This window comes from Nycticebus coucang, chromosome 8, assembly GCF_027406575.1.
Source record: "Nycticebus coucang isolate mNycCou1 chromosome 8, mNycCou1.pri, whole genome shotgun sequence".
NCBI lineage: Eukaryota > Metazoa > Chordata > Mammalia > Primates > Lorisidae > Nycticebus > Nycticebus coucang.
In genome coordinates this window covers 11,275,924-11,291,257 of record NC_069787.1, presented here as the reverse complement: position 1 = coordinate 11,291,257, position 15,334 = coordinate 11,275,924, and positions in this window count along the sequence as shown.

The following is a 15,334-nucleotide window of genomic DNA, read 5'->3' as shown; positions in this document are numbered from 1 at the left end:
GAGTTTGTCTAATATGTCCCCATAATTAGACCCAGGTTATGCTTTTTTGGTAGGAATACAACAGAAATATGCTGTTTTCACTGCATCCAATTAGATGGTATAGGATTTATATTTGTCCTGTTAGTGTTGATATGAATGTTGAACATTTGCTTCTGCTAACATCTGCATATTTTTCCATTGTAGACTTATGCTTTTTTCCTTTGTATTTAAGAAGTATTTTGTAGAGAAGTACTTTGAGGTTGTCAATATCTTAATCCCCATCAAAATTCCACCCATGATTTCTTGGTATCCATGGATGTTTCTTTTTCCTTTTCTTTTTTTTTTTTTTTTTTATCTGAGACAGACCCTCAAGCTATTGCACCCTGGATAGAGTGCTGTAGTATCATAGCTCACAGCAACCTCCAACTCCTGGGCTTAAGAGATTCTCCTTCCTCAGCAAATGTTCAACATTCAGATCAACACCAACAGGACAAATATAAATCCTATACCATCTAATTGGATGCAAGTAACTGGGACTACATGTGCCCACCACAATGCCCGGCTATTTTTCGGTTGTAGTTGTCATTGTTGTTTGGCAGGGCTGGGCCGGATTCGAACCCACCAGCTCTGGTGTATGTGGCTGGCACCCTAGCGGCTTGAGCTACAGGCGCCGAGCCTCATTGATATTTCTTGATTCAATTATTACTATGATAGTTACCAAGTGATTTTTCTAATTCAGTCATTCCTTCAGTGTTTACTAGCATTCCACAGTAAGGATAAGCTCTATCTTCTTACCCATTAATTCATTTAGTTATATCAGTTGAGCCTTTGGGTTACCATTTTATTAAATGGTTTATAATTTAAAATTGTCCTTATCCATTACTGTTCTTATTTATTTTAATATTTCCATTGCCCAAATATTCACCAAAGGAAGTTCCTTCAAGTTCGTCTCTGTGTCCTTCTGACATGTCCCATCATTCTCTGAACACATTTTACATCCTAGGACAATCATGTGCTCCAGGTTCATCTTGTATTTTCCTTGCAATCTTTGTAATCAGGCATTTCTCAAGGAGTTCCCTGCAGGGGTGAAGGACCTATGGCCTCAAGGCCACACAAAGCCCTCAACCCAATCCTAACTTCACAGAATAAATCCTTTCAATAAAGAGATTTGGAGCCAAGCACAGTGGCTCATGCTTATAATCTGGGAGGCAGAGGCAGGTGGATTGCCTGAGCTCAGGACTTCCAGACCAACCTGAGCAAGAGCAAGATACTGTCTCTACTAAAAATCAAAAATCTGACCTGGCAGTGTTGTGACAAGTGACTATAACCGCAGCTCCTAGGGAGGCTGAGGCAAGAGAATCACTTGAGCCCAAAAGTTTGAAGTTGCTGTGAGCTATGACGCCACAGTACTCTACCCAGAGTGACAGAGTGAGACTCTATCTCGAATAAATCAATGGATTTAGATTCAGTCAAAAGGCCCCATGTGGCCCCGATTTGTTATGTGATGGAGATTTGTTAAGTGAACTAACTTCTGGACTTTCGGTTACATGAGATGATTATTTCCTTATTCTTTATGCAGGGCAACGTGTCCCCCGTTGTTTGATGTATTTCTCTATCGTATGGTTTTTCATTAGTGGGGATTTTGTTCATTGTAGCCAAAACCAATAGGATTAATACAAAAATGCCCCACATTATAGTTTGGGTGGATTACATATTTCTGAAGCCATTACACCGCCTAGTTGATTTGGGTTTGTTTTTAACTGACAAACAAAAATGGATACATTTTGGTGTACCACACGATGTTATATGTATACATTGTGGAACAGCTAAATCGAGCTAATTAACATGTCCATTACCTCGTGTACTTATCTTCGTTGGTAGTGAGAACATTTTAAATCTACTGTCTTAGCCATTTTCAATCAAGTCTGTCCCTTGGGAACACAAGCAATAGTGACAGGAATGCTTGACTGACTGGGTTATCAGACTTTGGCTCCCAGTGTTTGGCTTCAAATATGAGAAAGTTCCATGGAAGATGAGATTGTACAATGGCATACGTATTGGCCTTTTTGCATCTTTCTCTGCCTTTAACCAGCCAAGACGAGAGATAACACTGTGGAAGAAAGAAGTACGTTTTTCTCCTTTTTCACAACAGATGTTTGCCTTCACTCAAATTCAGTTTGAAGCAATGTGATACCTTGGTCTGATTTCTTTAGTTCTCTTATAAGAGACACTGTAAGGATCAGCATAAAGTGTTTCTTGGTCCTGACTTTGGTGAAACATTGGTTCTTGAAAGACAGAAAGGATTTAGATTTGCAGACAAAAGAAATATTATCTAGGTCTCTCCTTGTGAGAGTGCGGGAGTTCCAATCCACACTAGTTAAAGCAAACAAACAAACAGACAAAAAAGTGGTAAGGGATCTATCTGCAGTCTACTATCTATTTTCTAGTCAAAAAGTTCAAGAAATGATCCAGCTTCAGGAACAACTGGATCCAGTAGCTCAAATTACAAGTTAAGACTTTGCTTCTTCACTTACAAATGGGAGCTATACAACAGGTACACACAGACACATGGAGTTGAATAGCAGTCACTGGAGAAGGTGGGAGGGGTGGGAGAGGGGTGAGGGATGAAAATTTACTTGTGGGATGCTATGTACACTACTTGAATGATAGAGGTACATTAAAAGCCTGGACTTCACCCCTACGCAATGTATCACTGTAACAAGTCTGCACCTATAGTTCTGAAACATATAAAAATTTTACAAGTCAAAAGTTTGAAAAAAAACTCTGCTTATTTCCATCTCTTTTTACCTCTGTTTTCCTCCAAGGTGACTCCGTTCTCAGGCAGGTTCACCCAGATGGTTGCAAACATGACCGGCAGCAGCAGCTGGGCTCACTTTTGTAGCTGTGTTGCCAGAATTTCTCTCTGTTTCGACTTTTGATCTCAGGGCTTGAAGAATGAAACCATGGACAATGCAGATCAGCAACAGGACAGAGTTTACTGATGGAAGAGAACAGAATTTCTGGTAGTGGAGGGGGGGATTTTTCAAGTGGGAAGCCCCTCCCCTCTTGTTTTTAGTCTGGCGGGGGTGGTTAAATCTTATCCTGTAGGCAGGGGGTTTGGGGAAGTAGGTAGGTCACAGTTGGTCAGAGGACTGTGGGCAGAAAATAATCCTAAAATAATCCTAAGATTTACTAAAGGAATTCGTCCTTACAGTCCTTGCCCCACCCAAGGAATAGGGTCGGTGCTTCGTATTCCAGGAGGAATTGCCCAGAAATGATCAGGTTGCTTTGTTCCTGACCTTGCTAGAGCCCGGAGGGCGGGGCCTAGAAAGGGACCTGATTGTGCCTAGAGATAGGGTCTGTGATGAGACTGATTTTCTGAACTCACCCAAGCCTAGAAAATGGGGTCCCTATCTAGTCCTGAGCAGGGAAGACTGTATTGCCTGGAGCCAGTAAACCCAGTGAAAAAGGAATATTTCTTTCTGGGGCTTTCCAGGGATGATTTTGATAGGCTCAACATGGATCCTATGCCTTGCGCAGACAGCCGGGGTCCTCTGATTGGCAGTACCTTGATCATGGGCCAACTGGCCAACTACTGCGGCAGAGGGGAGGGATTAGAAAAGGCAGCCACACCCAGTTATAGGAAGTAGGCCTCTTATAAAAAAAGAGACCCTTTGTAGACCTAGAGGTAAAAGAAGAAAAACTGGGCAGGATGGACCTGGCTCAGCTTTCCAGGGAGCTGGTGGGCATCCCAGGTGGGTAAAAACCAGAGCCAAGCACAGAGAAGGAGCTGGGTCTTGGAGAAGAACCAACCCAAGGAATCTGAAAGACCAAGATTGCATCTTAGGCTTGGGGACTAGAGGCTTGAAGGAGGCCTGAGAAGAGGTGAGCTAAGAGCCAGGAGGAAAGCCAAGATCCAAGCTCATCTCAGAGTAATTAGAATGCCACTAAAATTCTCATTTGTCTTGATTTCTTTTTAATTACTAGCAAGATAGGGCAAATGTTTTTAAAAGGCCTAAGTAAAATGGTATTCTCTGAAGGCAATATCTAAAGGGTTTTATTGTGGCCCTTTGTTTTCAATTCCATGAAAGATGATAGAGACTTACTAAACTGTTTTTATGGGGAAAAGCTTAATAAATGTGAAGGATGTGAGTTCAAATATGGAAAGTTTTAAAATAGGAGAGTGACACAGGCAGCTAATGATCCCAACATGTTAGATTGTGCAGGCTGCTGGCCCAAGTTCCAGCTTTTAATCAAATATATAAATTATGAAATATTGCTACAAGGAATCCCAAGCCTTTGCCCTACAAGGGAATGGTTTGTGCTTCAGTTGACAGGAGCGCTCGGTGGAGTTCATCTTCAGCCGATAAGTGGACACAGAGAAGGAGCAAAAGGGCAGGCATCCTTGGCCTACACAAGGGAACCGTCTGGTGCCAAAACTGGAAGGAAGAATGTGTTTCAAACAAAGCCCCAGGCCAAGAAGCGTGTCTGTCTGTTTAGAACCTCGCCTGTGTGGTCCCTGTCCACAGAGGAGGTGTCTGTGACATCTTGAGCCAGAGCATACAAACACTGAACTTGTGACTTGAACAGCCTCCTTTCTAGCGGCCTCTGCCTTCAAGGCTCAGCATGGCTTTCCCTCCTCCAGGAAGCCCTCGCTGATTCCTCCAGATGATCCCTTACCTTCTCCGAGTCTCAAATGACCGTGCAACTGAGTTGATCCTTGACCACGTGGTACTTATCTCAGACTCTGTGTTTTGTCTTCCAAACAATGGGCCACTCGCTCACACACTCCCTAGATGATCTTTTATTCATCATACACTGAGCACTTACTCAGCACCGACCAGGCCCCAAGTATTTATAAGGGCTCCCCATTAACAAATTTCAATAATCCCCTATCTAATGTTGCCCCTTAACTAACTACTTGACTTTCTTTAGAGGAGCAGTTAGTTTCCCAGAAACTGTGGGCTTTTCTGCAAGACAAAAGAGCTGAGATTCTAAAGGCCCCTGGGCAGGCTTCCTGAAGACATTGTCCCCTACAACCTGCCCTCAATGCGCATGGCCCCTTGTTAGTTATACCCCAACCTGCCCCAAAGCCCTTGATCTCCCTCAGTCAGAGAAACGTTTGAGGCAGCTTCTCCTGAGGAGAGGACAAGACATCTGTCATATTAAGACATTTCCTTTCTTCCTTGGCAATCCTGGTGTCTCAATAATTGGCTCTTTGTGCAATGACATTGAAACCCCCTTGAAGTTTCAACAACACATCGTGCTAGGCCTCAGAAATACAAGAGAAGACGGAGCAGACTCGGCCCTGGGCCTAAAGGAATTACAGTCTCTTAGCAGAGAACAACAACGGGCAATTATCCACTCAGAGGTGCCCGAATCCTAGCTTACGTTCCTTGCCTGATTGCTTAGCCTCCTAGTAAATAGGCATTGCCGAGCTGATCTTTTCCACTCACTCACCAAATAGATTCACCACGTCTGTCAGCATAACATCGTCAACAGCATGAATGCAGGAGGCAGACTGCCCCAGATTCTAATCCTGACTCTGCCACAGTCACTTAGATCAGTCATTTCGTTTTGTTCCCAAGTTACCCCATTATAAAATGAGAGGAGTAATAGTTTCACTTTCTGAGCTTGTTCTGAGGTTTAAACAGCTTTACGCCATTTAAAAGATTTAGAACAGCTCTTGGCACATAGTAAGTGACTGCGGATGGAAGGAAGTCAAGGGGCTACAGGCAGGGGAGAGAGAATTATGGCCTTCCGGATAAGAAAACTGGAAGGGGAAACCGAGTATGTGCTGTTCCTGTGAAATGTAACTTCTAGCCTGTGACACCTGTCCTCTGGCCTGTAAACGATCCCCCCCATAAAACAAAGATAAGGATCCCCTCTCACAGAACAATGCTCACCCTACAAACATCACAACACTAACAAACGCCGCCATACCATCCCTAGGAAAATAACAGTTAATAATTATTGATATAAAGAAAAATGGATTTATGTGACAACTGAGGTAACGCACAACCAGTGAAAGCAGGGCAGCACGCCTGAGGGTCTTGGGGGAACCACTGAGAATTCCGACAGACGGATGCAGGCGAGACTGGGTTGGAAGTGCTGCCCTGCCTTTGTGCCGTGTCTCCTCCCCCTCACAAGGAAGACCCTCTTCCACATTCCAGGAAAGTCTATGCTTACCTATGCTTCATGCTTTTTCTTCCTTTTAAATAAACTTTGCTCCCATGCTGCTATCTTGGAGCCCCAGCTGCCTCATTTCCCACTCCTCCAGTTCTTTGCTCTCCCTTAGACTCGGCTGAACTTGCTAGTTCCGCTTGGTGAACTGAACCAGGTCCACTGAACATCCCAGCGGTGAGCTCTCACCTTTAATAAACACTAAGCACTCAGCAAGCACCAGCTATTAGCCTTGTTGTTCGTATTCCAGCAGAGCACTCTCCCTGGAAGAAGATGACTCAATGGCAATCTGCTGTACTCTTAGAAACCATGATCTTATTGGCGCCTGTGGCTCAGTGAGCAGGGCGCCGGCCCCATATACCGAGGGTGGCGGGTTCAAACCCAGCCCCGGCCAAACTGCAACAAAAAAAATAGCCGGGCGTTGTGGCGGGCGCCTGTAGTCCCAGCTGCTCAGGAGGCTGAGGCAAGAGAATTGTGTAAGCCCAAGAGCTGGAGGTTGCTGTGAGCTGTGTGACACCTCGGCACTCTACCAAGGGCAGTAAAGTGAGACTCTGTCTCTACAAAAAAAAAAAAATGTGGTATACGTTTCTTAGAGCCTATCAGCAAAATTGCTCATCAATTTTTTCTTTACTCTGAGACCTTCTGGAAAATGCTCAGATAATACTTCCCCACTCTCTAATCTCATCAATCAGAAATGACAAAGATGAAATAACAACAGACTCCTCAGAAATTCAAAAAATCCTTAATGAATATTACGAGAAACTTTATTCTCAGAAATATGAAAATCTGAAGGAAATTGACCAATACTTGGAAGCACGTCACCTTCTAAGACTTAGCCAGAATCAAGTGGAAATGTTGAACAGACCCGTATCAAGTTTGGAAATAGCATCAACCATACAAAATCTCCCTAAAAATAAAAGCCCAGGACCAGATGGCTTCACGTCAGAATTCTACTAAATATTTAACAAGGAATTAGTACCTATATTACTCAACCTGTTCCAAAATTAGAAAAAGAAGGAAGACTACCCAACGCCTTCTATGAAGCAAGCATCACCCTGATCCCCAAACCAGGAAAAGAACCAACAAGAAAAGAAAATTATAGACTAATATCACTAATGAATATAGATGAAAAAATATTCAACAAGATCCTAACCAACAGAATCCAACCACACATCAAACAAATTATAAATCATAACCAAGTCAGTTTTATCCCAGGGTCTCAAGGCTGGTTCAATATCCTTAAATATAATTCAGCACATAAACAAATTAAAAAACAAAGACCATATGATTCTCTCAATTGATGCAGAAAAAGCGTTTGATAATATTCAGCATCCCTTCATGATCAGAACACTTAAGAAAATTGGTATAGAAGGGACATTTCTTAAACTGATAGAGGCCATCTACAGCAAACCCACAGCCAATATCATATTGAATGGAGTTAAATTGAAATCATTTCCACTCAGATCAGGAACCAGGCAAGGCTGCCCATTGTCTCCCACTGCTCTTTTGTAATGGAAGTTTTAGCCACCACAATTAGGGCAGAAAAGGTGATCAAGGGTATCCATATAGGGTCAGAAGAGATCAAACTTTCACTCTTCACAGATGATATGATTGTATATCTGGAAAACACCAGGGATTCTACCACAAAACTCTTAGAAGTGATCAAGGAATACAGCAGCGTCTCAAGTTACAAAATCAACATTTGTAAATCGGTAGCCTTTATATATACCAACAATAGTCAACCTGAAAAAACAGTTAAGGATGCTATTCCATTCACAGTAGTGCCAAAGAAGATGAAATATTTGGGAGTTTATCTAACAAAGCATGTGAAAGATCTCTATAAAGAGAACTATGAAACTCTAAGAAAAGAAATAGCTGAAAATGTTAACAAATGGAAAAACATAACATGCTCATGGCTGGGAAGAATCAACATTGTTAAAATGTCCATATTACTCAAAGCAATATACAATTTTTAATGCAATCCCTATTAAAGCTCCACTGACATACTTTAAAAATCTTGAAAAAATAACACTTCATTGTATATGGAATCATAAAAAACCTCGAATAGCCAAGACATTACTCAGAAATAAAAACAAAGCAGGAGGAATCACGCTACCAGACCTCAGACTATACTATAAATCAATAGTGATCAAAAGAGCATGGTACTCGCACAAAAACAGAGAAGTAGATGTCTGGAACAGAATAGAGAACCAAGAGATGAATCCAGCTACTTATCATTATTTGATCTTTAACAAGCCAATTAAAAACATTCAGTGGGGAAAAGATTCCCTATTTAACAAATGGTGCTGGGTGAACTGGCTGGCAACCTGTAGAAGACTGAAACTGGACCCACACCTTTCACCATTAACTAAGATAGACTCACTGGATTAAAGATTTAAACTTAAGACAAGAAACTATAAAAATACTAGAAGAGCGTGCAGGGAAAACCCTTGAAGAAATCGATCTGGGCGAGTATTTTATGAGGAGGACCCCTTGGGCAATTGAAGCAGCTTCAAAAATACAATACTAGGACCTGATCAAACTAAGAAGTTTCTGCACAGCCAAGAACACAGTAAGTAAAGCAAGCAAACAGCCCTCAGGAGGGGAGAAGATATTTGCAGGTTATGTCTCCGACAAAGGTTTAATAACCATAATCCACAGAGAACTCAAACGTATAAGAAAGAAAAGAACAAGTGATCCTATTGCAGGCTGGGCAAGGGACTTGAAGAGAAACTTCTCTGAAGAAGACAGGCGCACGGCCTACAGTCATATGAAATAATGCTCATCATGTTAATCATCAGAGAAATACAAATCAAAACTACTTTGAGATATCATCGAACTCCAGTAAAATTAGCCCATATCACAAAATCCCAAGACCAGAGATGTTGGCGTGGATGTGGAGAAAAGGGAACACTTCTACACTGCTGGTAGGAATGCAAATTAATAAATTCCTTTGGAAAGTTGTTTGGAGAACACTTAGAGATCAAAAATAGATCTGCCACTCAATCCTATAATTCCTCTACTAGGCATATACCCAGAAGACCAGAAATCACATTATAACAAAGATATTTGTACCAGAATGTTTATTGCAGCCCAATTCATAATTGCTAAGTAATGGAAAAAGCCCAAGTGCCCATCAATTCACGAACGGATTAATAAATTGTGGTATATGTACACCGTGGAATATTATGCAGCCTTATAGAAAGATGGAGACTTTACCTCTTTCATGTTTACGTGAATGGAGCTGGAACATATTCTTCTTAGTAAAGTATCTCAAGAATGGAAGAAAATGTATCCAATGTACTCAGCCCTGCTATGAAATTAATTTATGGCTTTCACATGAAACCTATAACCCAGTTATAACATAAGAATAGGGGGAAAGGGAGGGGAGGGAGGGGGAAGGTGGGCAGAGGGAGGGTGATTGGTGGGATTACACCTGCGGTGCATCTTACAAGGGTATATGTGAAACTTAGCAAATGTAGAATGTAAATGTCTTAACACAATAACTAAGAAAATGCCAGGAAGGCCATGTTAACAAGTACAATGAAAATGTGTCAAACGGTCTATAAAACCAGTGTATGGTGCCCCATGATCACATTAATGTACACAGCTATGATTTAATAAAAAAATTAATAAAAATAAATTTAAGGGCAGGTTGGCGCCTGTAGCCCAAAAACTGCAAAAAAAAAAAAAAAAAAAAAAAAATTAAAGGCAAACCCTGTTCCAGACAAAGGTTTTATGGCACAATGTGGCATCCTCCATGCTGAGACATTGGTGATAATCTGTGTCTTGTCTGTCCTGTTTCTATGGTACAATCAAGGCTATTTTCTCCAGTGATGGCTGTTCCCAAAAAGCTAAGTCATCTGCAGGCAATTTGAGTTGGTGATTACCATGTTAGAAACTTATGTAGCCTCAGGTTTCCGTTCTGCAGGAGGGGGAAGGAGTTACACACACCTGTCTTAACTTGAGGCCGGACTTCTGGGCTCCTCTCCACTCCTGCAAACCTTTCAACAACAGTGTTTTAGGAAAAGGCTTATGAAGAGGAAGAAATGGAAGACACTGTATCCAGCACCAATAGAGAGGTCAGTCCCAGGTATGACTTAGAAAGAGAGACTTCCGAGGTCCCTGGAGGCTAGGACACCATTCTGCTGCTCTCTTCCTGCACCCATCCCATCGCTGCCTTGGTACCGGTCACTGCCAGCAGGGTAGTTTAGGCTTTTCCTAGCCAGGGTCCTCTTTCAGCCACCCAGGGCTCCTCAGTTCTCTTGGGGGGTTCTAGACAGGAACAAAAGAAGGCCTGGCTAAGGAGGCACAAAGCCTGAGTTCAGATCTGAGCTTTACTACATCCTGGTAAGTCGCAAGAAAGCTCTAAAGCTCATTTGTCTGTAGGCCGTGCACCTGTCTTCTTCAGAGAAGTTTCTCTTCAAGTCCCTTGCCCACCCTGTGATGGGATCACTTGTTCTTTTCTTGCTTATACATTTGAGTTCTCTGTGGATGCTGGTTATTAAACATTTGTCAGAGACATAACCTGCAAATATCTTCTCCCATGCTGAGGGCTGTTTGCTTGCTTTACTTACTGTATTCTTGGCTATGCAGAAGCTTTTTAGTTTGATCAGGTCCCAGTAATGTATTTTTGGTGTTGCTTCAATTGCCCGGGGGGTGGGGGGTGGGGTCCTCATAAAATACTCTCCCAGGCTGATTTCTTCAAGTGTTTTCCCTGCACTTTCTTCTAATATTTTTATAGTTTCATGTCTTAAGTTTAAATCTTTAATCCAGTGAGAGTCTATCTTAGTTAATGGTAAAAGGTGTGGGTCCAGTTTCTGTCTTCTACAGGTCACCAGCCAGTTCACCCTTAATCATCAGAGAAATGCAAATGAAAACTACTTTGAGATATCATCTAACTCTAGTAAGATTAGCCCACATCACAAAATCCCAAAGTCTGAGATGTTGGCGTGGTTGTGGAGAAAAGGGCACACTTCTACACTGCTGGTGGGAATGCAAACTAGTATGTTCCTTTTGGAAAGATGTTTGGAGAACACTTAGGGGTCCAGAAATAGACCTGCCATTCGATCCTACAATTCCTCTACTAGGTATATACCCAGAAGACCAAAAATCACTTTATAACAAAGATATTTGTACCAGAATGTTTATTGCAGCCCAATTCATAATGGCTAAGTTATGGAAGAAGCCCAACTGCCCATCAACCCACCAATGGATTAATAAATTGTGGAATATGTACACCGTGGAATATTATGCAGCCTTAAATAAAGATGGAGACTTTACCTCTTTCATGTTTACTTGGATGGAGCTAGAACATATTCTTCTTAGCAAAGCATCTCAAGAATGGAAGAAAAAGTATCCAATGTACTCAGCCCTACTAGGAAACCAGGTTATAGTTTTCATATGAGAGGCAGGGCAGAAGCTCCCTGTCCCTGCTGGCCTGCCAGGCCCACCTCCTTCTGCAGGTTCCTTAGGAAAGAGTGACAGCAGACATGTGACAGCCTGGTTCAAAATGGGAGAGGTAGGAGCAGGGGCGGCAGTTGGGGCTTAGGGGTCCTGTAAAAAGTCCAACAGCTAAGGATGAGGCTGGAGATTTGGGCAAAGATTGGTAAAGTGCATTTAATTATTCTCCTCCAAGTCTTGTCCACCCCCCTACCCCTAGCCTCTCCTCACACATGTAAGAGAAAACCATCGCCCACATTCTATCCAAACAACCCACACAGTGGTGAATGGGAGAAGCAGCAAGGGAAATTTCCCTAAGTTTGTTTTTCTTCGTCAACCAACAAGATGGGGTAACATTTGGCCCCTGAGCTGCCAGTTCCCAGATCAGATTTCAGGGTCTTGCAGACAGAGGATGGGATGACCACTTCTATCCAACCAAACTCGGACTCTACCTGAGAGATAATACATCATACACCTGCAAACCCACCTGCCTCAGCTCCTGGCCTCAGAGAAATGGGGAGGACTTGCTCAGTCCTGTTTTCTCCCCAGATCAACAGTTCCATGGCATTTGGAAAACAAAGCTCAGAACAATTGTGTTTCCCGGGCCTGCATCAGCACAGATCACCACATCTTCAGTGCAGAGCAGAGGGAAGTTTTAACAAAGAGAATGTCAGGACAGCACAAATAAGTAGTTATTGTCAGTAATGCAACATAGAAAGAGTGTGTTCCCCGGGCCCTGCCTTGGCCCCATGTTTGGCCCACATGGAAGGAGGGGTGTGATTAATCTCCTTTTTGCACGTGAAGGAAAGTTCAGAAAAGTTAAGTAAGAAGCCCAAGGTCATGTCAGGGAAAGCTGGCAGAGCAGGAAAGGGATGGCTACATTTCATGGATGATAAAATGTCTTGTAAGGATTTTTATACATGAGGATACCAAAGTCCAGAGGAAAATGTGACTTGCTCGGGGCCACATAGCTGGGAGGAAGAGAATTAGAGCTGAATCTCAGTCATCCTGCTTCCTGCCAATGACATCTTACTCTTCATTAAGAATTGCAGAAGCAGAAAACGAGTAACGATTATTAATGATGTTGTTAGCACCGCTGTTGTTAGTACTCACCTTAATCAAATTCTCTGAACCAGTAGATTCTTAACGCTCATTTTTGTTGCTTTATTGTAATTCTTCACTTACACGCTGCCTACAATGCCATTTGGTCCTCTGTTCATTCTCAGCTTAAAAACAAATGAAAACCTGCCTCTGCAATTAGTTTAATGTATAATGAGCCTGGACTCGGCCAACTGCTGGGATCCCCGTATTTGCCAGAACCCAGGTGTGGTTTGATGAACCACAAGAGGTGTCTATGCACAGATAACCTCTGACCTCAAGTGACCCACACTAAAACCTTGAGTGGCCTGGAGACATACCTTCTGAGCCACGTATTCCAATAGGAACTTATAATCAGAGGCAGAAAATAATGGCCCAAGAGCCTAGCAGAGTCACCCAGATTCAAGGCACACGCTGGGTCTTGGATTCTTGTTTATTTTTCACCCAGATGGCAGTGGAGAAGAAGCTCAGGGGCCAGAACCTGTAACAACATGGGTCGTTCTGGTGTTTCAATGCAGAGCTCGGCTTTGTAAGTCCTCATGGAGGCCGTCCAGGGGCACTTCACAAAGAAGCCTTGCTGGTTTCTCCCAGCAGGACAGCTCTTGAGAAGAAAGTTGGGAACTTTGAGAACCCAGAGGCCTAGTCTGAGAGACAGCTGGCTCAGGGAAGATAAGCTGCTCATGCTTGCCCCTGTTTGGTGACAGTCTATTTCCTGGTGGTCTGTTTCTGCACTCTGAGCCTATGAGGACCAGGATTGTGGTACCACTACCACTACCCATGGCACTCAGAAGACACTTACCATCACTCACCTGCCTGACTTTAGTTGCCTCCCAAATGGTCTCCACTCTTGGCTCCCCCATCCTATTCCCCTAAACTAATATTTATCATGCATCAGCTCAGTTTTCCCTCTGGAAGATGGGAATAGACAGTCCCTGCCTCCTCCACACACTAGCTGATCATCAACTGAGACTATGGCTGCAAAGATACCTTGCCTTGATTGCAGTGTAAATCTAGCCAGGCCCTATATTCAAGTTTCTGGCGGGGGAGCTCCAATTTGTTTGCTTTTGGCTGTGTCCCCAGTGACTAGCACTTTGACTGGGACAGAGTAGGTGCCCAATTAAAAGCAGCTTAGATCGACTAAGCAAATTCATTGTTATTGCTCTGGCTAAGGGTAGGTTTCTTGGGTCAGATATTTCCTAGGTAATCTCCAAATTTTCCAGCAATCCTGTGCTCCTCAGGACAAGAACCTGTGAAGATAGTCATAATATTTGCCCCAGTTTTATCTGTGCTTCCAAAGAATAAAAAAAGATCCCTGATCCCGGGAGGGATTGGGACATCATTAGGCCCGCAGCAACACCTGTTTGGGGTTAGGAATGTTTACTATCTTGCAGGAATTGTGTCCCAGCCTGCACATGAGGCCCTCTCCAGAGGGCAGGTAAATCCATCCAGTATCTCATAAATTTTACACAGAAAAATACATGGGCCATTATGAAAGTTTTAAAATACACAAAAGTCAAGAAATAAAATGTGCACAGATAGAAACAAACAAAGGCCTCCCAGCAATACTGATAAGTCGAGCAACAGGTGAATCAGAAAGGACGTTGTCGACTGTGTCTCTTGAAAGTGAAACTTGGTAAATGTAGAATATAAATGTTTTGGCACAGTAACTGAGATAACGCCGGAAAGGCTATGTTAACCACTGGGATAAAAATGTGTCAAATGGTTTATGAAGTGAGTGTATGATGCCCCATAATCATATCATTGTATACACTTATGATTTAATAAAAAAAATAAAAAAAAATAAAAAAAAAAAAGAAAGTGAAATAATGGGCCATAACACGATCTGTCTCAAAACTTTCATAGTGAACTAATGCCTTTTTCACTTACAACCTTCTTCTACTGGCTCTGAGCTCAGCCACTCTTTCAAAACCCTCCTTCAGGTAATGAAGCAAAATGCACTCTGCCACCGACTGTCCTGTGGCCATCCCTGCATTCAACTTGGATTTTTCCTATTCTGCTCAGAAGCGATGAAATTCTCACTAGTTTTCTACTGTATCTTGGAGGAAACACAGATCTGAAATGACACATGCCTGGAAAAATGAAGAAACCCCTTGAGAGGCAGCCATTTATTTGGTTGCCGGTAAAGTTGCTAAGGAAACTAATTAAGGCTTTTGTTTTCAATTTAGGCTCAATTTTGGAATGCTCCATTACACAAAGCCCAAAGGAATATGTTTGCAGTCTCAATGACTTGGGCACTAAGCCTCAAGAGAAGGAGCTGAGAGTCAAAGAATCTGCAAACAACCTTCAGGATTTGATGGAGCAGTGTCAGGGGTGGGGCAAGGGCACCGCGTCCCTCCTTTCTTGCCTGCAGGAGTCGCCACTCCCCTCTTCATGGAGAAGGTCCCTGGCAGTATTATTATACCCAGTCATTGCGGCGATGCAGATTCAATTCCTCATTCTGCCCTGTACTTGGTGTCTACTCTGCCTAGATGCTTAGCTTCTTTGAGTCTCAGTTCTCTCAACTATAAATAGAAATTATAACGTTTGCCTCTGAGTTGTTCCGAAAATTGCAAAGACACATTGAAACAGAAAAAAACTTGGTGAATGGAGATGTACTTATAAGAGTCTGAGC